The sequence below is a fragment of the Carica papaya genome, chromosome 3, assembly GCF_054855325.1.
Source record: "Carica papaya isolate Zhongbai chromosome 3, ASM5485532v1, whole genome shotgun sequence".
Taxonomy (NCBI): domain Eukaryota; kingdom Viridiplantae; phylum Streptophyta; class Magnoliopsida; order Brassicales; family Caricaceae; genus Carica; species Carica papaya.
In genome coordinates, this window is record NC_142311.1 from 19,607,604 (window position 1) to 19,618,339 (window position 10,736).

The following is a 10,736-nucleotide window of genomic DNA, read 5'->3' on the forward strand; positions in this document are numbered from 1 at the left end:
AATACTTATGTATATCTATTTAATTCATAAAATACAGTTTTATCATTTATTAAACTTTAATCTCGTGATAGGAAATAAAGTGAGGGGTCTTTACTTGATTTGAAGCCGAAAATTGAATTTTCACTACGCCTACGGGCAGTCCCTGGGTTCCCTGAATTTCTTTTCGAAAACTGAAATGCGCTTACGGTACCTACACATGTCCCAAATAACTCAAAAATCAGACCCAAGGCCTATTCGGCCAATTTCAGAATTCCAGCACGACGGCTCCGCCGTGCTCCGGTGACGGTGCGGCCGTAAACGGTGGCGATCCGCCTCAGGTTGGTCGTTTCCAACTGTTTTTGACCGAATTCGGCCAAACTTGCATTGGTTCCTGTGAGAAAACACTCCTAGGGTCCTTGGTGAGCCGAAAAATACCAAAAATCGAAACTTACTAGCGGCGGGGCTCTCTGGTACGACGGCTCTTCCGGCTCGAGTCGCGATTTAATGTTTAGCTTCGATCAACCTGTAGAGAAAGGAATAATGGTCACAATGGTGTAAAAATTATATCAAACGGGAATCGGGAAGGGCCTCATCGGAGGCAAAAATCGAGAAAATCTGTGGCGGTGCCGCTGGGCTTCGGCGACGTTTTTTAGCCAATTGGCCGGTGTTTTGGCTCCAATTTGGCTACATGTGGGTTTACAATCGAATTCTGAGCCAAGGGAAGAATTTTTACCTCGTTTGGCGGCCGAAAAGTGCTCCGGTGCAGCTACGAGTGGCGGTGGTCGGCTCCCCGGCGGCTGGGCTGTCTTCTTCGGCGAGGGCTCTGGCGGCTAGGGTTAGGGTTTGGGTGTGTATGAGATTATTTATAACCTTTTGCTTTTAATATGAGCCGTTCATCGTAATTTAATCAGTGCCGTCCATCGTGATTTAATTAGTGTCGTCCGATTGCGATTAAAAAGAAAATGAATCTGAACTTTTCATCGCGATGCAATCTGGGTCATCCGTGCTCGATTCAATCTTAGCCGTCCGTGCGCGCGGGAACGGATCTCAACCGTTCGATCGCACGCACGCGGATCACCCACGTGGCTCCCTTCCACGTGGCCTCCTGCATCAATGTCTCTGCCACGCGGCACGTTCTGGTTGGCTGGGGCTACTGACGTGGCATAATTTTTTTAAATTATATTTTGACTCTTAATTTTTAAATTTTCTTTCAAAAATACCCCCAGAACCTAAATTTTTATCCATTTTTTTCAAAATTGCTTTCAATTAAATCTCTAAAATAATTTTACCCATTTTTATTATTATTATTATTTCTATTTAATTAAATTAAACTAAATTAAAACCATATAAAAATTCATATATTCATATAAAAATTACAAAAAAAAATTAAAATAAAATAATACTAATAATAATAATAATTGGGGTGTTACATTATAACTTTGTGTGCATATACAACCATATTTCGTTAATTATAAATTTTTATCTACCTCGTCTGGAATAGGTTGAGATAACTTAACGAGTCATTTACGTCAATATCTCGAATAATAATTTTTTTAACATTTAAAGAAATATGATGAAAGAAAACTTTATAAGAAAGATGAAGTCTATATTTTAGTATTTTAAAAGTTATGAATCAATATGAAAAAGCTGCTACAAGATAGGGAAACAAAGTCTTGTTTTTTGAAGATGTGATGTAATTCCTAGTGGGGGGTGTAATTATTTTGTTCATAAGGGAGGTAATTTATATAAAAAATAGAAATGGTAACCAACTCTCTAAAAATTGTTCTGGTTCTTTGAAAAAAAAAAATAAACAAATAATATCAAATTGGTTTGGATCTTTTCTTTGTATTAGAATAAGTTTGATTTAAATTCGAATATGAAACACTCGTGCAAACTCAATCCTATATATAATATATTATATATTATATATTTTAATTATAAATATAAAATATAAATAAGTGATGTGCAACCGAATATCGACCAACGTGATTAGGAACTCATACAATTTCATTTAAAGGTATCAAAGGAATTGATCCTACAAAAAATTTTGTTACTTAACCCGTTATCAAGAATAATAGGAAGTAAGGTCACAGAAAATGAAAGAAATAAAATGAAAAAATGCCACAACATCGTACTTTGATAAGTATATCAACTTCTTACTCAACAAGATGGTAGAAGAATCTCTTTTGAAAAAAGAAAAAATACTCTTAATATTATTGTGGTAATTTTTGAATCCTTATAATGAAGACTTAATGACCTATTTATAAGATAGATCATGTGAATAAAAAAATAAAATAAAAATCTCTTAATTTAAAATTATAATTACATAAAAAATTAATTAAAATTAAAGTATAAATCCCGAACTAGGTGCAATTATTTTCTGAATCCTTTGGATAGAACCTTCTCTTTATAGTCCATGTTCATGCTCACATCAATAAGTTAAATAAATTATTAGTCCATATAATATATTTAAAATGTTGAAATATCATCCAATCATTTTTTTTTTCCAAACTGGTCATGTACTTTCAAATGTGACTCAAATAAGCCACTTTTTATTAATCTTTCCTTGTGATGTTCATCTCATTTCCACGTGTATGATTGCATGGCAATGCCAATGTTTTCTTTCCCTTCTATTAAAAAGCTTAAGATACAAGAGTAAACTATATTCTCCTGAATGAAGGTTACTACTTTTCCATCAAAAAAAATATTTGCATTTTCGTGTTGCATATTCATTGGTTGCATCTTCATATTCTAGTAAAAAAGATGAGTCACGAATGCGGAGCATTCTTTTTTCATGCACATACTCTAGAAGCTTCTCCACTAGAAAATATCCACAAACTCTTATAATTTTTATATATATATATAGGCTTCAAAAAATTAATGGTGTATCTAGATAAGTTAAGTGGTTTACATATGTAATTGTGTATAGAGTGTTTTAAATGCTTGATAAAAACCCTATATCGTTGGTTGATGATTGACATGTTTTGTATTTGAATGTATATGAGGCTCCAAATTTCTAGAATTTAGAACCTAGACACCCTTCGATATCAAACTAACAAAATGCATGGATTCCTCTTTTAATACATCAAAATTGACTTGCTTAGGAATCCAACATCTTTTTTATCCAATAACTTCCAAATATAATCTATATTTGAACATTTTTAAATTTTAAAATAAAGTTATATTTAAACATCAAACTCAAACTAAAAAAGTTCATTATCTAAGACAAGATAAAAGCTTAAATCAACAAAGCTAATCTCAAATCTCACTTGATTCTCTCAACACATTATTCATCATTATCAATATTCAATTCATTTAATTTTCATTCAAAAAAAATATCACCTAAATTTCAAACAACAATTATAGCAAGTAAGATATAAAAATATCACCAATAGTACTCTATATACATAAATATAATAATTTCCACGAACTAATTGATGAAATTTAATTGATTATGAATCCCATACAAAAAGTAAGATATAAATTTATTGATAAATTTAGTCATAAAACATTCAAAATATAAAAAAAATATATAAAACTTTTGCTTTTAATTTTTTTTATAGCATAAATGACAATTTGCACACTCCTTACTAAAGTTATCTTGAACATCTCTGGTGGTAAAAGTTAATATTTAATATTATGAATAAATGTAACATATGTCAATCATTTAATTGACAAATGCATATCATTTATGTTTATGGGTCGATTAATCTATACTACATATATAACATCCAGATCTGAAAAGTAGATTCAAAATAATTTAATAATAACAATAAAATAAAATAAAAATCATTTAATTCTAATTTTTACGAATTTTTAAAGAAAATTGTGTTTTGGATGCATTTAAAAATATTTTCGAAAATCAGGAACATAGTAGAAATAACAAAGTACATATTTGGAAAAAAATCTGAAAAATTGGGATAAAAGTGAGAAAAATAAAACTTTGACTACATGGACCGTAGTGTCAGCATTGCAGTCAATCGTTGTGTGCCATATGGTAAAAATATGGGAGCGCGTCGACCCGAGAAAGTGATCCGCGTGCCAGTAGATCCAACAGCCTTGATCCCTTCTTGCGCACACAGATGGCCCAATTTGTTTCCTCTTCAAGCACGATCGAACGGTCAGATTCATTCTAATCGTGCAGTTTAGATTTATTTTTCAAATAAGAGAGATCCAACGGACTGGAGAAGGCCATGTGTTCCTACATGGACGACCCAAATCGACTCGGAGAGAGTATTTAAACTTCACATTTCAGGAAACTCTAACCTTAGCCACACCAGTCCTCACCAGAGAAAGAGAAAAAGGTCAGCCAGAAAGAAACTGATCACCATCGCTGCTGTACCAGAACCACCGCCGACGCTAGAAAGGTATTTTTTTTCCTCTTCTCATTTGAAATCCAATTCTAAACTTACCCACATTCATATCAAAGTCAAAAAGCCAGAAAGAAAGTCGAAAAACATGAGCAGAGCTCGGTCGAGCTACCGCGGCTGCAACCTAAAACCCCTACGATGAGCCATTTTCTATTTTTTGTTTCCTTTAAGTCTTTGACCCTTGTGTTTCTCATCTCTTTCTGGTGCAAGTTAGCCGAAGAGAAGCTCTAACCGCAAGAGATGAACAGTGGAGCAGCCATACTGGAAAATTCATTTGTCGTTAATATCTCGATTTTTCCCTTTTCTAGGCAACAGAGACTACCTAACCCCATTTTTTACAGGTTTTCATGTAAAATAGGCTAAAATTGGCCAAAAATAGCCATGCCAAGAGGAGGCACCGCCTTGGGCAGCAGAGCCTGTAATGCCCACTAATTTTTTGATTTTTATTATTATTATTATTATTAATTTTATTTAGTTTATTTTATAATTTTATTATTTTAATTGATTTATTTAATTTAATTTAATTTTATTTAATAAAAATAAAAATAATAATAATGATAAAATAGAGTAAAAATATTATTTGAATTTAATTGAAATTGACTTTGGGAAAAAGTGGTGAAAATTAGGATTCTGGAGGTATTTTTGAAAAGAAAATCGGAAACCAGGGGTCAAAACGTAATTTAGAAAAATTGTGCCTCGTCAGCACTACGTTAGCAGCCACGTCAGCAGCCTAGTCAGCAGCCCTGGCCAACCAGGACCTGCTGCGTGGCAAGACCACGTCGATCCAGGAACGAGCCACGTGGGCGATCCGCGTGCGCGCGATCGGATGGCTCAGATGCGTCCCCGCGCGCACGGACGGCCCAGATCAAGTGTGCGCACGGACGGCCCAGATGCACGCGCACAGACGACCCAGATTCAATCAAGTACGAACGGTTCAGATTTAATCAAAATGGACGGCTGTGATTAAAAGGCAAAATGGTATAAATAAAACCCCCACACCTGACCACAAAAACCCTAGCCGCCTGCCCTCGTCGGAGAAGACGAACCAGATGCCGGAGGAGCCAGCCGCTGCCACCCGCCGCCGCACCGGGGAGTTTTCTGACCGCCGATCGAGGTAAATTTCATACCTCCGGTTCGTTTTTCAATGCTGAGTTCCCCTGTGGCCAAATCGGAGCTAAAATCCCGACCAAACGGCCGAAACCCAGCGGCACCGCCGCGTCCCTCCTCGGTTTTTACCTCCGATGAGGCCCTTCCCGGCCTCCGTTTGATACAATTTTTATATCACCATGATCACCATTCTTTTCTCTACAGGTTGATCTGAGCCAAATCACCAAAACACGAACCTCGCCGGAGAGCCGCCGCACCCGAGAGCACCGCCACCGATAAGCTTTGGTTTTTCGTAATTTTTTGGTCCTACGAGGGCCCTAGGGTTGTTTTATCGCAGGGACCGATGCGAGTGTGACCGAATTAGGCCGGAAACGGCCGAAAAAATGGCCAACCGAGGCGAATCGTCGCCGCAAGCAGTGGCGCCGTCGCCGAAGCACGGCGGAGCGCCGTGCCAGAATTGCGATATATGCCGAATGGAGGCCCTGGGTCTAATTTGGGATTTTTTGGGACACGTGCAGGTACCAGTAGTGCGTTTCAGTTCCCCGGAAAAAATTCAGGAAAAATTAAGGACAATCTGTAGGCGCACTGTAGAGCTGTATTCAGACCCCGAAACAAGTAAAGACCCCTCACCCTATTTCCTACCACGGTATTAAAGTTCAATAAATGATAAAACAGTATTTCATGAATCAACAGATGTGTGAAATTGTTTAAGGTTGCTAATGGAGCTCGAGTATGGTGTGTTTGTCAGTTAGCTGTTGTTTGGCCTATTTTACGGTTTTAAATGCAGTATGAGGTCTGATGTTTTCATTTCATAGTTTCGTGTGCATATATTACTGTTTTATTGATTATGAGTTGAATGACTGAGAACCCGATGTTGTATGTTGTATTATTTGGCATAAATTACTGGTTTGCTTGTTTGTGTGTGAATTGATGATGCTGACTGAGGAAAAGGGGAATGAAAGGTTATGTAAATTGATAATTGTATAATGTGGTCAGCCTGACTAGATATCCTGGGAGATGGTGGATGGACCGGGTCCGTAGGGAACCCTACCGGGATTGTGGTCTCTCATACCGGACGGGGTATGCAGACCTTATGTGTTTTGGCGCCCATACCGGACGGGGTATGGGGACGGCCCGTTTCACCCTCATACCGGACGGGGTATGGGGACGACCCTGGAATCTGATTACAAGTGTTAAGGGTTCACGGGTAGCGGGACCCCTATGGATCCCCATGGATACTAGTAGGCTAGTAAATAAGGAAAAATATGTTGTGTAATGATTGAATTGCAAAATGTGTGATAAGTATTATATTATACAGCTCATATGATTTCATGATGATGATAATGTTATTGCTTTCGTATATTATTTTATGAATTTCACCGAGGTAAGTGGATAGTAAAGGATTTTATTATTGATAAAAGAATTTGTTGTAAATTATGCTCCATTGGTCTTTTTGTGTTTTTTACCCACCTTTACCTCCGTGACGGTGAGATAGTGTGATGTCTTTACTGGGCTGGTGTAACTCATTTCTTATTTAATCATTTCAGATCAGGAAGACATTGTTCCCGAGCCCGTTCCGTAGGAAGACGGCGAAGGGGACACCTAAAGACTCCGTAGTTATATTTATAGATTTTACTTTCGAGTTTCTCTTTTTGTTAGTTTGTTCTTTTATACTTTGAGCACGTTTTTTATTTTAGTGTAAGAGATGTTAATCAAAAATTTTATTACGCTTCCGCATTTGACCTTTTTAATACACATATTTTATTTTAAATTTCCAGGGCCGTTACAGAGCCTATGCCGGAACATGGCAGCGCCGTTGTGCCGGAACCCTAAACTGGCCAAAAAAAATTTAAAAATGTTCATTTTGGGCTTTTTGGGGTATTTTGGAAATATGTAACACGTATTTTTTATTTTCGCAAAAAAAAATCTAGGAAACATGGGAACCGTTAGGAAGCACAGTGAAAAGGAGAGTGTTTTAAATACCGACTCAAAGTAAGAATCTCTCACGCTTTTTTTCTGTTACAATAAATTAAAGTTTAATAATTAATAACGATGTATTTTTGTAAAAATTAGATATCCCTAAATTAATTATAGGTTACCAATGAAGTCAGAACCGATCAGTGTATAATTTTTCTAGCTCTGTCGTCTATTTATTACTATACTGCCTAAATTGCTATTGTTTATTGATTTTAATCATTTTCTCGTTTATTGATTATTTGGTTGTCATTCTCACCTATTGACTGATTCGAAGTAAATGTCCTAATTATGTTTTCTTAATTGTTTATATTATCTATTTGCATGTTGTATTACTAATCTGTAAATATGAAACGGTTGTATGTAATTGGTGACTGGTTAATGATGTGGAGATGTTTATAAAAGGCTTATTAGGTATCTTGAAAAATGGTGTACAGATCTGGTACATAGGAAAAATCCTACCGTAGACATTACCTCAGTCGAACGAGACTGAGAAGTCGTATACCAAAAGAAGTTAGGAGGTATTAGTTCACCCTCATACCAGATAGGGTATTAAGACGATGGTATGTTTGGCGTCCATTACCGGACGGGGTATGAGAACGACAGGTTAATTAATAAATTGGATATTAGGTCCACGCGTAGGGGGAGTCCTTATGGACACCAGAGGTACTGGTAAGCAGGTGAAAATGTAAGTTTACTATTAGTGTTTCCTTTAAATGTGTAATAAATTGCTATCATGGCTACTGCCTTCATGAGTCGGTTTTAGAAACTTAAAAAGGGTAGGTATAAAAGTCACGTTTTGTATTAAATGAATTTATTTAAGAAAGAAAATGACTTCATTGGTTATTTTAATGATTTTTATTAACCTTTGATTTTCTGTATCGGTATTAAGTGTTCTTACTGGGTTAGTATAACTCATCTTTTTTATTTAACTATTTAATATTAGGAAAACTAAGATTTAGATCCTGAGTAGCAAGAAGATTACAACTAAATATTTGCTTTCCACATTCCACTAGAATTGTCTGGTGGATGTTAATCCTATAAGATTTTAGTTATGTTTTCTTTATTCCTGTTATTTTCGGTTACTAAAGAGATGTTCCCGTAACCCTATTAGGCATCTTAATTTACTGTGCAAAAAATAAACTCTAAACTCATAATTATTTCCACTATTATTTCACTAATTTAATATATCATTTTTTATTAAATATATCATTTACAACATACAACATTGTATCGTACTATTTCTTTTCAAACCACATTATGTTTTTATTTTTAATTTTTTTAGTTCATAGTCCTAGGTCTTTTTTTTTTTTTTCTTTGACCTAGTTATTGCCGAAATTCTTTTTGATTTACCAACATAAGTTATGAGTTTATGATTATTAACCTTGATTAGGTGTTTAAAACAAGAATAGACCTATTGCCAAAAACTAATACAGTGTTCTTATGTTCATATGCCTTTGTACATGTTGTGTCATATTCTACATTAATTAAAAAAAGAAAATAAAAGTGAGGCTCATGTGAAAAATCTAAGATACATTTGATAGAAAAATAAAAAATAAAAACCCAAACCAAGTAAAAAAAAATCCAATCAAATTTTTGTCTTCATTGCATGCTTAATGTTTTTATAGTTTGTTACTACTGAAGAAAAAAATGTGAATTGAATTTAATCTAAACAGGTTTGATCAAATTTAAATTGTTATGAGGAAATATAAATAACACAATCTATTTGATCATATCATTCAATAAACACATTTCAAACAAAAATGTGGTCACTTTTGATTAAGATAATTGTTGGTGCTTCAAATATAACTGATGTAATTTAAAAATTATTAAGGTGTGTTCATATTTCAGTCCAGTCTTTTATTTTAAGATAAAAAATTTAAAAATTATGATATTGTTTTGTTCAATTTTTTATTCGAACTGAACGAATTGAAATTTCGTAAAAAAACAATCATAATTATAAATTAACATTAAATAAATTATTGTTTATCAATTTATTATTTTTTAAATTTTCATTAATTTTATTAATTATTTTAATTGAAAAAGAATTTAAAAAAAATTGTAACGCCCACTAATTTTAAATTTTTTTTATTATTATTATTAAATTTTATTTATTTATTTATTTTATTTAGTTATTTTATAATTTTTGAATTTTAATTGATTTATTTAATTTAATTTAATAAAAATAAAATAATAATAATGATAAAATTGGGTAAAAATATTATTTGGATTTAATTAAAGTTGATTTTGAGAAAAAGTGGTGAAAATTTAGATTTTGGGGGTATTTTTGAAAAGAAAATCAGAAACCGGGGGTCAAAACGCAATTTAGAAAAATTGTGCCCCGTCAGCGCCACGTCAGCAGCCATGTCAGTGGCCCAGTTAGTAGCCCTGGCCAACCAGGACCTGCCGTGTGGCAAGACCACGTCAACCCAGGAACGGGCCACGTGGGCGATCCGCGTGTGCGTGATCGGACGGCCCAGATGCGTCCCCGCGCGCACGGACGACCCAGATGCACGCGCACGGACGGTCCAGATTCAATCAAGTACGAACGGCCCAGATTTAATCAAAATGTACAGTTGTGATTAAAAGGCAAAAGGGTATAAATAAAACCCCCACACCTGACCACAAAAACCTTAGCCGCCTGCCCTCGCCAGAAAAGACGAACCAGACGCCGGAGGAGCCGGCCACCGCCACCCGCCGCCGCACCGAGGAGTTTTCCGACCGGTGATCGAGGTAAATTTCATACCCCCAGCTCGTTTTTCAATGCTGAGTTCCCCTGTGGCCAAATCGGAGCCAAAATCCCGACCAAATGGCCAGAAAACACGGCCGAAACCCAGCGGCGCCGCCACACCCCTCCTCGGTTTTTGCCTTTGATGAGGCCCTTCCCGGCCTCCGTTTGATACAATTTTTATATCACCGTGATCACCATTCTTTTCTCTACAGGTTGATCGGAGCCAAATCACCAAAACACGAACCTCGCTGGAGAGCCGCCGCACCCGAGAGCACCGCCACCGGTAAGCTTTGGTTTTTCGTAATGTTTTGGCCCCCCGAGGGCCCTAGGGTTGTTTTATCGCAGGGACCGATGCAAGTGTGGCCAAATTCGGTCGTAAACGGCCAACTCAAGGCGAATCACCGCCGCAAGCGGCGGCGCCGTCGCCAGAGCACGGCGGAGCCGCCGTGCCAGAATTGCGATATTGGCCGAAAGGGGCCCTGGGTCTAATTTGGGATTTTTTGGGACACGTGCAGGTACCAGTAGTGCGTTTCAGTTCCCCGGAAAAAATTCAGAAAAAATTAGGGACAGCCTGT